The sequence below is a fragment of the Pseudonaja textilis genome, chromosome 1 (assembly GCF_049901715.1).
Source record: "Pseudonaja textilis isolate UNSWEBS1 chromosome 1, rPseTex1.2, whole genome shotgun sequence".
NCBI classification, from domain to species: domain Eukaryota; kingdom Metazoa; phylum Chordata; class Lepidosauria; order Squamata; family Elapidae; genus Pseudonaja; species Pseudonaja textilis.
The window spans coordinates 172,647,662-172,660,957 of NC_141990.1; positions in this window are offsets into that span (position 1 = coordinate 172,647,662).

Here is a 13,296-nt window from a genome sequence, read left to right on the forward strand (position 1 = left end):
GTTGGAAGGCAATTTTGCCCCTGCAACCAACCTTCCTTTCCTTTCCTTTCCTTTCCTTTCCTTTCCTTTCCTTTCCTTTCCTTTCCTTTCCTTTCCTTTTTCTGATTTACTCCATTTTTATCCTCTCCTTTTCTTTATTTTATCCACAAGCAGCCTACCTCACTTAAAGAAAGCAAATGCAGGTACTGTCAATGGATTAAAATTACAAAAAAGGTGGAGACTATAGAGCTGCTCCATCCTCAGAGATACCAATGGAGTGGTTGCTTTTCGTAAGGAGTGTTATGGGCTTCATTCAATAGATCCCCCAGGTTTCCCATTTAGGCCTGTCGCACCTCCCCAATATAAAATGGGATCATCTCAAAATGAGAAAAATGTCTTGCAGAGGGGAATGGGAAATAAGAAAGGCCTCCCAGTTGACTAAAGGTAAATATTTAGACTCAGGAGAAAGGAAGGGATTGAGTTAGCCATCTGATTGCCCAGCATAAAAAGTAAGGGGGAGTGGGGAAATGTGCAATTTTAGTAATTTGGGTTCCTTGTTCTCAGCAATTTACTTTACACTTGGGGACAGTCCGCCTTCCCTGGAAATCATACCCAGGAGGTAGAATTTTCCTTCTCGTCAAGCAGAGCTCCTTCTATTAAACCTGTAACTATAGCTGTGAGACTCTTCTAGTGCAAAATGCATTCTTAGTAATGGATTTGTTGGCATCTGGCAGAGCTCAGGGACTGAATAAAGTCACCTATGTATAGATCTGTTTTCCTTCATTTTGACTTTGTCCATTGATTCTTAATCACAGGACATGGCAGGCAGATTTCTGTTCTCAGGCCGGACATGATGTCTACAAATCTTTTGTCCCGTAGTATATAACAGTATGCAGAGATATCTTTGTGATTTTGGTTTTGTTTCTGTTAGAATGCATTGCTTTCCTAAAGGTTTAACATTTGATTGATTGAACAATCATTTTCCATTTAAAACACCAGGATTGAACAAACGTTTTGAAAATAGTGCTACAACATGTACAAAACATTTCTGCATAAATTATTAAAACAGCCACATATTTTTCCAGGTGCATATGAATGCTTCAGAAGCTGCTGTGACCTGTAGCTGCATGTGTGAACTTAGCAAAACATCTGTGGTGGCACACATATGTGACACAAAATGGCTGTGCAGGCAGACACAAGTGAGACCACAAGTGAGCAGCTGCTTTATTGATTCAAGTGCAGGAATTCCCCCATTTTTCTTTTTAAAGACTTGTGGAGCCTAATAGAAGTGCATCTGTCCAGCTGGGTAAGGACTCTATGGACAACATTTCTTCATAAAGCCAAAACTAAGTGCAGCCTTATTAAGCTTGTATCCATATTGATTAATCTTAATTTTAGGTTGTATCAAACATAAATATCTGTTCCAAATGTTGGAATTGGGTATGTCTAGTTTAATGAAAAGAAAGACTAGAGGTGACCCAACAGATGTGTTCCAATATCTCAGGGGCTGCCACAAAGAAGAGGGAGTCAAGCTATTCTCCAAAGCATCTGAGGATAAGACAAGAAACAATGGATGGACTTCTGGTTTGCAGGGCTTCGGCGGCAGGCAGGAATCCGCGATCGTGTGTGGTTTCTGCCTGGGCTTGCCGCTGGAGCATCCCGAGCCAGTCTGGCTTCGGGGCTAAGCCACCCCATAGAGGTGGCGAAGAGAGGGGAGATCCCAGCAGGGTCGTGGAAAGCCGCATCCTCCCCAGCTGGCTAAACTCCCTTTCCCAAAGGCAGTAAGAGCAGCGGTCAGAAATGGCCGCCTCAAAGAAGCACCCAGCTAGAAAAGAAAGTGCAGGAGGAAGTTAAGAAGTGAAAGTTTTGGCTGACCAGGATAAGAAGCAACAACCAAGGTATCCTGGAATTTAAATTTTTAAAAAGATACATCGCCCCCAAAGAAAATTCAGAAGCAGCGAATGAAAGTGAAAAAGGAAAGATTTTTTTGTTCACTCTCCTTCCTTACGTTGACAGCGAACTGAGATGAATGAGAAATTGGAAAAACCCACTTTGGCATCAAGAGGTAATTAAACTGGATAATTAAATGTCAAGGGGACAATAAGGATTTCTGAACATTTTAAAAAAAATAATTTTTTTTGCTGTAAGTGGGAAGGGAGAGGGAAAAAAAAATAAGAGTAGGATTTGGAAGGAGGAGACTGCCTGGAATTTAAAAGAATCTGATTAAATTCTAACAAGACTTCTAAAAGATACATTTTAACTGGAACTTTGTAACTAAATAGTAACCCCAGGAAGAGAAAGTGAAAAAAGAAGAAAGTGTTAAAAGAAACAGCTTGTGTGTGTTTTGATTGCTTGGTGATTTTGGGATTTTTGGAAATTATATTTGAATGACTAAAAACACTTGGGTGGTTGTTTGAAATTTTTTTTACAATGGCATCACTTGTGGATGAACTGAAAATGGAATTTAAAATATATAAAGAAGAAGAACAAGAAGGGAAGGGCTCTCTTGGCTCCGTTTTTCAATTCTTAGAAATGGCGATTTGTACCTATGAGAAACTACAAGAAAAGACTGCGCAACAAGAAGATTGGGACAAAGAAAAAGCCATCTTTGACGAACAAGTAACTTTACTTAGGGAAGAAGGGGGAAAGGGGCGGGAAAGAGAATGGAGACTTTAAGATCCAAAAAACCAACCAAAAAGGGAAAAATAAGGTGAAAAGTGGATATAATGTTAGAAAGCAACAGAAAAAGGGAACACAGAAGAGGGAAATGGAGGTGGAGAGACAAGGGGGTAAAAAGGGCAGAGAGAAGAAGCAAGGGAAGCAATGAAGGAAGGGAAGAGAAGCTACAAAGGTGTGGAGCAAGATGTAAAGAAACAGGACTTACTTAGAGATAATGGGTAAAAATTTAACTGAAAAAGTGATTCTGCAAAGGTACATAAGATTGTATTGTTATATCTCTATTAGAAATTATGTTAGAAAATTGGAAACAACATATGATTAAAAATATACTTTCTCAATATAAGAACATTTTCACAATGAAACTAATTATTGGAGGTTCTCTTTCACTGAATGAGTTCAAGCAGGGAGCATCTGACTTGAAAGTTAATGTGGATTCTTACATGGAGTCATAGCAGGATTTAATGGCTTAAAGGTCCCCTTCCAACTCTATGATTCTTGCTTGTTGGCCTTCTGTACGCACCCAATTAACCTCTAAGAAAATAATGCCGGATTAAATTTGGCCTTATCTAAAACAACTCTTATTATGGCAGCACTATATGGGATTAAAGTGGGGGAGTTATTTGGAGTGTTGGTGAGAAGATGAAGAGATGGAAGAACATGATCCAGAGTATTAACAACTACTGGTCCTGACTCTGCTGGGAGTATTATATGTAAAGTAGCATACAAACAGGTTGCAGGAAAATGCAACTATTGTTTATACTAGAGATCCAATTTCCAGAGCCCCTACAGAAAGTGATTAGTCTTGGAAATGACTTAATATAATATTTGGCAAGTTATTCCAAGAACAAAAACTTTCAAAAAAAAGCACCTGAGAATATCATAGACAGGCCAGAAAACGAACTACTGAATCATCAAACCAATCAAGAGTTTTCACTAGAAGCACAAATGACCATGTCAAATTACCAGGCTTTTGGACATATTACATGAAGACCTAGCTCTCTAGAGAAGCCTGTAATGGTGGTGGAAGGAAAGAGAAGGAAAAAAGACCACAAGCAAGGTGGATGGATTCCATTTCAGAGGCAACAGCTTGATAGCACAAAATCAATCCATTCTCAATCAAAAGTGTCCAGGATATGGACTCAGCTACAACAAGGAATAGTATATATCAGGCCCTGAAACACATACTTTTTCTAGAGCTTTTCCAGGGGGATCAAGAAAGGAAGTAAGAGATACATTTTATCTTTATCTGAAACTACCACAAATTAAGTGATAAAACATTGGTTATCTTTTTAACAAGCATTAAAATAAAATCCTGTTTTAAACAACTCACAAGTTGTGAGGAAGGATGGAAGTGAATGAAAGAGTATCAAATATTCTCATCTAATATTGAAGGAACTCAAGGAGCCTCTGAATAGTTGTTGCTTTTGTAAAAAAGCAAAATTACTGTTTACCTGAGCAAGGAGAGCCAACAAACTATCTCGGTTCTTGGGATGTACCTCGCTATCTTTGGAATGACTGCTGTACATACCCACCTCTACAAATCTCCCAATCATCAGAAAACACAGTGCCACTCTGTAGCAGCAGCAGCAGCAGCAGCTATAAGGCTATAAGGTTGGAGGGTTGAGTTATACAGCACAGATGATGTGGGATGCTCCACTGACCAACATTGATAAGAGGACGTAATGGTGCATATTAGTGGTAATGTGTATCCACTCAACCAGACTTAAACCAATAAATGTATTTGAAGTGTAGCTCAATAAACACTTATTTGTATCAAACTGCTGTGAGACTGAAGTGATCACAAATGATTTGTTTTGCTTTTACTAACTCATTCAATTTATTTTGAAATTATTGTTTGCTATTGTACATTGTAACTGTTGACTGTTTCATTGGCTCATAATCCTGTGATTGTGTTTGTCACTTACAGTTGGAAAACCACTGGATAATTTTAATTTCATTAAATCACTTCTAGATACTGCTTCTTCTGTACATGTTGAATGCAAAAGGAGAAAAATATATCCCTGTTTTACCCTTCTGATTTCCAGTAAAGGCTACGTGTAGCTAGAGTTTTGCCAAAATAGTGAAAGATTCATTGTAATGCCATCGTGTACTCCTTACATGATGACAGAAAAGGAACAAAATTTGTAGATTTTGTCATTTCCCACTTCCTGCCAACTCCGGAGACATCCCACACATATTTTGTAGATATATTTTGTAAACCGCCCAGAGCCACTCTATTGAGATGGATGGTTTAAAAATAGGAAGGGAGGGAGGGAAGGTTGGCATATATGAGTATAGGTGTGTTTGTCTGTATCTCAGTGGTAATAACTTAGTAACCTTAGCAACATAAAGATGTGTGGCCTTCAATTCACAGAATTCTGGCTGGAGAATCCTAGGGGTTGAAGTCCCTACACCTTAAAGTTGCCAAAATTGAGAAACACTACTCTATGAGATAGGTAACACAATAGTGTGATATTTCCTTGACTCTTGGAAGATTCCCTATCCTTCTTGAAAAAAAAAAAGAAATGTGACATACTTCAAATAACACCATTATTTGAATGATTCGGCATATAAACAGATCCCATTGGCCTGATTAAAAATGTAGCCTCTAGTTTTGGGAAGGTGGGATGCTGACAATGGTAACATTAGCTAGTATATTGGGGAAAGGACTAGAAGAGTGGGGAAGATGCTGGCTTGTCTTACATTTTATATTGAAGTACATCTGAGAATATCCAAGTGGGTGTTTGATTATTTGTCCCACCTACTACTACAGGCCTTTGTAGAACAGCCAAGCTCCCACAATGCCACCAATATTTTGAGAGTTGTGACAATATGCTTTCCAAATGTGAAACATGGCCACACCTGTTCTATTGAAAAGACAAAAAAAAAATCCAACCCCCATTCCTCACCCTTACAGAGTTCCAGTACAGAGTCATTGCCTTTATAGTAAATAAAATAATAAAGATACACTCACTAGTCTCTTCTAGCAGCATTAAATCCTGGCTTTAAAAATCTGACCTCCTGTAAGAAACAGGCCATATACAAGACGGGTTTTGCAAATATTTATAGGAATGTGCATTTTCTATTCACACTATTGAAGTTTTTTTTTCTAATAACAGTCTTTGGGGACAGAAATGATCAGTATTCTATTATTATGATGGTGATCTTCATCATCACACAATAATTTTAACTTTGCATCAAGCCATCTGTCATTTTATAATCTTTTATCCATCTCCCAAAGAAGACAACTGTGCTTGAGAGTTAATCGTCTGTATTACTTTATTGAAAAGAACATTAACCTAACGTTGCTTCTTTTTTTTCATTTGATTCTTTATTCTTGAAGAACACTCTTTCTGCAATTTTAATATTCATAGAAGCTGTCATTAAATATAAATCAAGGGATCTATAGCTTATAATATTCTAAATTATACTTCCTATTCTAGTTTCCCATTTGATGTTTTTCTATTTAGTTTATTTTATCATTCTTACCAATACAGATTTTATATCCTTTTTAACATGAAATATAAGAATTGTTAATTGTTTGAAATCAATGTAAAATGTATACGTAAAAAAATGAAAGGGAGAAAGGAAAGGGAAAGGGAAAATGTGTGAGTGAACAACTGAATGAATAGCAGGCAACAGCTGGAATTTAATTTAATAAGTGAATGTACAGAATGGAGAACTGACTAGGGGAAGTGAATTACTGACTTTTCATCACTGCAGTAGTGTTTATATCCAACTCACCTGATGAGGAGAAGTGAAAATCCTTCTGATTAAATAAATTTTAGGAGTCCTGGAGGGGAAACTATTTAAATCAGGTCTGCTCTATTTCTGGATATTATATGCAAAGTCTTCCAATTCTTTTGGCACTTCAGACTGAGGTTAATTTAGTGAGGTAACTAAGTAGTGAGAAAAGTAATATTGCTTTTCTTTTTAAAAGAAAATAAAGTACTTCTTACCTCCTGTGATGAAGAGTCTGGGTCTATTAATATATGAATAGTAATTACATATACTAGTAATTAGGACATCAAAGTAGTCATTAGTATACAAATTTGTTACATAGTATGACTTTTATTCCTTAACATAATGTCTGTATTGAGAAGGCTATGCCCTCAATGGGGAAGAAATATTAGTATCCTCAATGTGTGAAATTAAAATGGTACTTTCTTAAGTTCTCCAGCTAAGCTATTATGAAAACTAGAGCAGACATTTGGTAGATTCCTCCATCAATATAATATGTAAGGAAAAAATCAATTTTCCTAACATTAGCTTGTCTTCCACAACTTAAACTTTGTTGGGAAGTTGAAATATTATTATTACACTTCGACTGCCCAATGTTTTGGGGGCTGAAAGCCATGCTTGCCCTTTATTTTACATGATTAAAATGAAATTAATTAAATACCATTTCTGACCATAGTTGCACATATTCAATAGTTTACACCAGGTGTGTCAAACTCAAGGCCCGCAGACCAGATCCAGCCTGAGGGGTGCTTAGATCTGGCCTGTGGGAAACAGCGAAGGACTGGCCCATGGTGCCTCTGCCAGTGAAAATGGAGCTCGGCAGGGCCACATGCAGCCCTCCAGGGCTCCATTTTCAGTGCAATGGCCTGCTACCAGCAAAATTGGAGCTTAGGGGGGCTGTAATGGCCAAAAATGGAACCTGGGAGGGCCACATGTGGCTCTCCCGAGCTCCGTTTTTGCTGGCAGGGAGCTGCAGGAGGCTGTCATGGCCGAAAATGGAGCCTCAATAAGTGACGTCATGCTGGCCATGCCCACCCCGGCGCCCCTCGATGAAATTAAGTCTGATGCCGCTGGTTTACACTTTCAATGATATCAATGTATTAGAAATTACAATTTTAAGGCAACTTTAGAGAATGCACAGTTCTTGAGGCCTTGTTGAAAACTTTTTAAGAATTGTATGAACCCTTGGGATTCTAGACTTAGTGCCCTGAAGTCAAATCTCACACAGCTGATCAAAATCAGGGAAACAAAAACTGGACAGACATCAGTGAGGTCTCTTTAATGGTAGTTTTGGAAACTGCAAGAGGAATTTCTCATCCTTATCTATAGTGGGTTAATTAAGATGGAGTCTCCTAAAATGATTTTAAATGCTTCCTTCCATTTTCTTGCCACCTGGACTGAATTGTCTTTTGTAAAATCAGCTATTAGCTGGACTTGTCTTCTATCTCTTCTTCATGACTTACTTCCCTTTCATCACTTTCCCATCCTCACCATAATATATCACTCATCTTAAGTCAATACAACATCAATATATAAATGATGTTGCTCTTCAATGGTTAGATAGTATTTGAACATAGATCTTTTTAACATTTGTATTTTATTGGTTCTACTAATCTAGATGAAATGTTGATATATATTGTTAGTCCATGTATAATATGCCATATGCTAAATAAATAATAAACAACATCAATAAGGAAGAGAAGTTATTTTATTTATGAGTTAATATAACATTTAAAGGTTCAACAAACACACAGTGAAGACTTGATAATACAACATTTTTTCATACTCAGATTGCTTTCTATAGAGCAACTGAAAAGGTCAGCAGACCTAACCACCATGCCTGGTAAGATGAGTGTGGGCCATTCCACAGGGTGAGTATTTGTGATGTGCAGAGATTCTGTGGCTGTGGCAGACAAGTCGATGTTTCTCAACCAACAAATTCTTGTCAAGAGTTCCTGGTGATGGAAAATTCTGAATGAGTGCAGCAGAATGTGTGCGTGTTATTCTACTAAAGGAACAGCAGTGCCAGTGGATGTAGGAATAACATGGAAAGATTCATACATTTACTTCATTAAGACATCTGCATGATTCGATATTCTTACATATACTTTTGTATGTCAACAATCCTTACCATATCTTTTTCTGGGTTTAGTTTTCCCAGATGTCTATGTTTTTAATGCAATTTTTCCAAAGGCACATATTCTCTGGATAGGATTTCTAAACAAAGGAATATTGTGAGAAAAACATAAATGGATGCTGTGAATTATGTACCCTATCCCTGCTGCAGGAGAATTAGTTTCGGCGAGTGCACCATTTGTTTATCCCTAGAGGGCACTTGTTATTTCAGCATGATTATCATGAGATACAAACTTCCATGTTCATGTAGAGACCATTTGTGTGAATAAAAGTTGGTCAAGTAAAAAATAATCTATTATCCAATGCTCCCAGCTTGTAGGGCTATATGTGTATGATGAAGCTTCCACATGTTAGGGGATATAGGATGACTTCTCAGGTTACATTAGAAATCTCTGCAATGTAACTTGGAGATACCTCTTATAAAGCCAAACTAGTCTATTTCTTTTAAATTTTATAAAAAGACAAAATGTTCTTTTATTTCTTCCATGCTTGCAAAGCCAGAATATAAACAGTATCAGTATTTTTTATTATGATTTCATTGTGAGAATTTCACAGTGAGAACAATCAACCACTGGAACAGCTTTCCCTCGGAAATTGTGGGAGCACCATCATTTGAGACTTTCGAGAAGAGATTGGACTTCCACCTGTCAGAAATGGTGTAGGACCTCCTGCTTGGGCAGGGGGTTAGGCTAGATGACCTACAAGGTCCCTTCCAACTCTGATTATCTGTTATTATCTGTTATTTCACAGTGGTAAAGGAATTGGAACTGTATTCAGTCAACAACCTTAAGCTCCTTTGCTAGCATTTCAGTGTTTGTATAAGCTGCATGTTCCCTTACAAATCCATCTGAAGGCACATTTAGACCTCACAACTGTAAACCAATAGAATTCTACTGAGGCAAAACTAGAATTTATTACAGTATTAGTGAAAGCACAGTTCATAAGTTGGTCCATCACAGAAAGCTGCCTGGATTTAATTTAGAAAAATTAAAATATTTAGCGCACAACAACCCCAAAAGAGAATCTCATTGGAATATGTCTGTTTGGAGTGGTGATTATGATGATTTGAATTTTAAAATAAGAAACAAGTTATTTTCAGCAATAAGCAGTCTTGAATCTGAAACTGGTACAATCTAGTCTTTCACGTTGGGGGTGGGGAAATGTGGAATTCTGTGACTTTGTTTCTGACCATTTGAAATATCTAAAAATTCCCATTCGGTTTGTATTTCCCCAATCAACAGCATGATGCTGAAGCTAAGGAAAGCATATGGCCCTAATAGATCTGCAGCCCAGATGTTAGTTGCCTCTACTGTATCCTGAACAGCGTGCCTAGCAGTGCAGAGGGAAAGATGGTGAAATAGTTAAATAAGGAACATGCACATTCCATTATTCTCACTCATTTGCTGAAGTTAAGAGTTCCAGATTATGATACCTCCAGTTCTGTCATATTGAATTTCTGCAAAATAGTAGCAGTATGAAATGCAGTCTATATGGGGGGAAAACAGGATAACAGGGTCCTCTGAAGAGTTTTTTTTTTTAACTGCAAACATAGCCAGGATCATTTTTAAATTATTTATTGATCAAATTTAGGTACCGTACATGTCACTCGGTTATTTATTTATTAAGCAAATTTATATGGTTGCCAATTCATGCACAATAACTTGTGTGGTTTACAACATTAAACTCTAAATTTCCTATCCCCCCAATGTAATGTGCAGAACATGCTCCTTGAATCAGTGTGAAGATCTTTTTAGAATGCTGAGATTATTTTGTCAGTTGTATTAGAGGAAGAGTTAAATAAAACCCTGTGAAACAAGGAGACGGTTATTTTAATGTGGACATTAAAATATGGACATCTATTTTTAATGGGGGAGTTGGCAAAGATATTTGCCTCATAGGAAAATCCCCATTGTAATGATGAGCAACCTTTGGAAAGTATGAGACTTCCTTTGACTGCTGATCAATAGCTGGCCTTCAGAAAAACTCAGCTTTGGATCAGAAAGTAACATCAAACATGACTAAAATGATATCTGCCACTTCTCCAAAACAAACATGTTAGCATGTTAGCACACTTGTTACTCATCAGGCTGAACATGGTCATTCATGCTAACTTCTTCTAGGCAACTGTATCCATGGAGATGTTCTATATGAAAGTATTAGAAGAACTGAGTCTGTAATTGAAGTGAATGTCATCACACACAGCTTCCATAAGGTATTAATTTAAAAAAAAAATCAGCGCCCCCTCTTCAATTTCTGTTGTAAATCTAAATATCTGAATGGTATATAATCATGTGAAATGACCAGAGTAAAATTTATTAAAATTGATTAATTTTAAAGAGCATGGTTTTCAAATATTAGAAAAACCATGAGCTCCTGATTGGTAAAATTGAAATTCTCAGTTTTTCCTTTCCTGTGGAAAAAAAAGGTGATGTAAAACATGAAATATGATGTAAGACAAAATTTTGAGTTTCTTTGTGCATGTGTGTATATATACATGAAGGCAGGATAAGAAGCAATGGATGGAAACCATCAAGGGGGAATTAAGGAGAAAACCAATCTAGAATTAAGGAAATATTTCCTGATAGAGAAAATGAGCAATCAATGGAACCACTTGCTTTCAAAAATCATTGGATTTTTTAAAAAGAGATTGGACAGCCATTTGTCTGAAATGGTGTAGGGTCTCCTGCTTAAGCAGAAGGTTGGACTAGAACAGGGGTGTCAAACTCAAGGCCCGTGGGCTGAATCTGGCCCACAGGGTGCTTAATCTGGCCTGCAGGGCCATCCTGAAACAATGAAGGACCAGCCCACAGTGCCTCTGCCAGCGAAAACAGAGCACACGGCCCTCATGGGCTCCATTTTTGGCCATGACGGCCTCCTGTAGCCCTCTGCCAGTGAAAACAGAGCTTGGGGAGGCCACACAAGCTTTCCACACTCCCTGGCCATGCCCCTTCAGGCCCCCAGATCAAACACAACCCTGATGAGGCCCTGAATGAAATCAGGTTTGACAACCCTGGACGCTTTATGGGAATTTTGCTACTGTACTGGACATTAGAAGATGTACAACACTAATATTAGAGAGCTGTTGCTGGGAAAAAAATGGCTGTGATTCAGTAAGAGTGAATACAAATATTTAGCCATCTGAGACAACTGTGAAGGTCATCTTTGGTCAAGGTGAAATTGGCTTGCTAAAACCTCCTGGTCAATCAAAGAGAATGCTTAATTCATTTAAGCCTTTAGGATTAACCCACATTAAAATAAAATTCAACCAGAGCAAGTTACCCTCTTGGGGCAGCTCTTCATATAAACAAACCCCTTTGTTGCACTGGCAATAAAAACTAAGAGGTGCATTCCAGGAAAGGAATGCGTAGAATTTACTATCATTCAATTTGCAGCTGGATGACAAAAGGAATGGCAAGATGGGCACCAGGAGGTAGGGCAAATAAATAGAAGCCCCAGAGATTGACTTCCTGCGCTTTTACAAAAATCTTTTATCCGTATTATTTTTCAGTATGATGGGAAATGACTCTCCTCTACCTTTGTTAGATGAAATAAAATGATTTGAATTTTTTTTACTTCCATTTCAACAAACGCTCTCAAGAAGCCCTAAATATGGATATCCTCCTATCTCTACCTTCCCTCAACACTTTGGTAACAATCCATGTGGTTCTGATATCTTCAATTCAGCTGCAGACAATCTTCTCTATCAACAACATGCTTTTTTAAAATGGTGCTTTGAGACAGATAAACAAAAATAAATAAGGCACTTTGCCAGTTAAAAAACAACTACTACAATCCAGATCATCACAGGGGTGCTTACTTCATTCTCTGCTTCCTTTCATTGACCCTCTGATCTAAAAATCAATTTCTGCCCATATGGCAGCTATTTGTTTATACTTTAGGTTGATTTTTGTTCTGATCTTAGATTATCCATTTAGCCAGTAAGGCACCCAGGTGGTTGCATAAAGTGCTTAAAATGCCATGTTGTCCAGGATTTTTTGCCCCCTTTTAAATTGGAAAGTGTAACTTTGAAGCAACAGACAATCAAATGTTCACTAGGGTCTGTTAGCTCTTTGGGATAGTCTAGACAAGAAGTGCCACAACAAATGCCAGCTCCCTCTCTCTCTCTCTCTCTCTCTCCCTCTCCCTCTCCCTCTCCCTCTCCCTCTTCCTCTTCCTCTTCCTCTCTGGAAAACTAGAGAGGGTACCTTCTGATAGATTTCTCATCTCCCCCCCTCCTTAGGTGGGTGAAGACATCTTTTGCTTGACATTATTAGAATTATTTTATTGGTCAAGTGTGATTGGACGCACAAAGAATTTGTCTTGATGCAAATGCTCTCAGTGTACATAAAAGAAAAGATACATTTGTCAAGAATCATAAGGCACAACACTTAATGATAGTCATAGGGTACAATAAGCAATCAAATCATACTAGGAAACAGTCAGTATAGATCATAAGGATACAAACGACAAAGTTACATTCATACAGTCACAAGTGGGAGGGGATGGGTGATAAGAAGTGATGAGAAGATAAAGAGTAATAGTAGTGCTGACTTATCCCATCTGTGGCTTTCCCTCCTGTCTCCTAAGTCATCCCCACATATTATTAGAGAATCACAAATAAATTGATGCTATGAGTCAATTGTATCCACATCAACTCAGTATTTCTTACTTTGCATACTGTCCCTGGCCAAATGACAATTTCCTCTTCTCCCACAGACGTTGAGCATTGCTATCTAAGTAACTAAACATTTTTGGCATCAT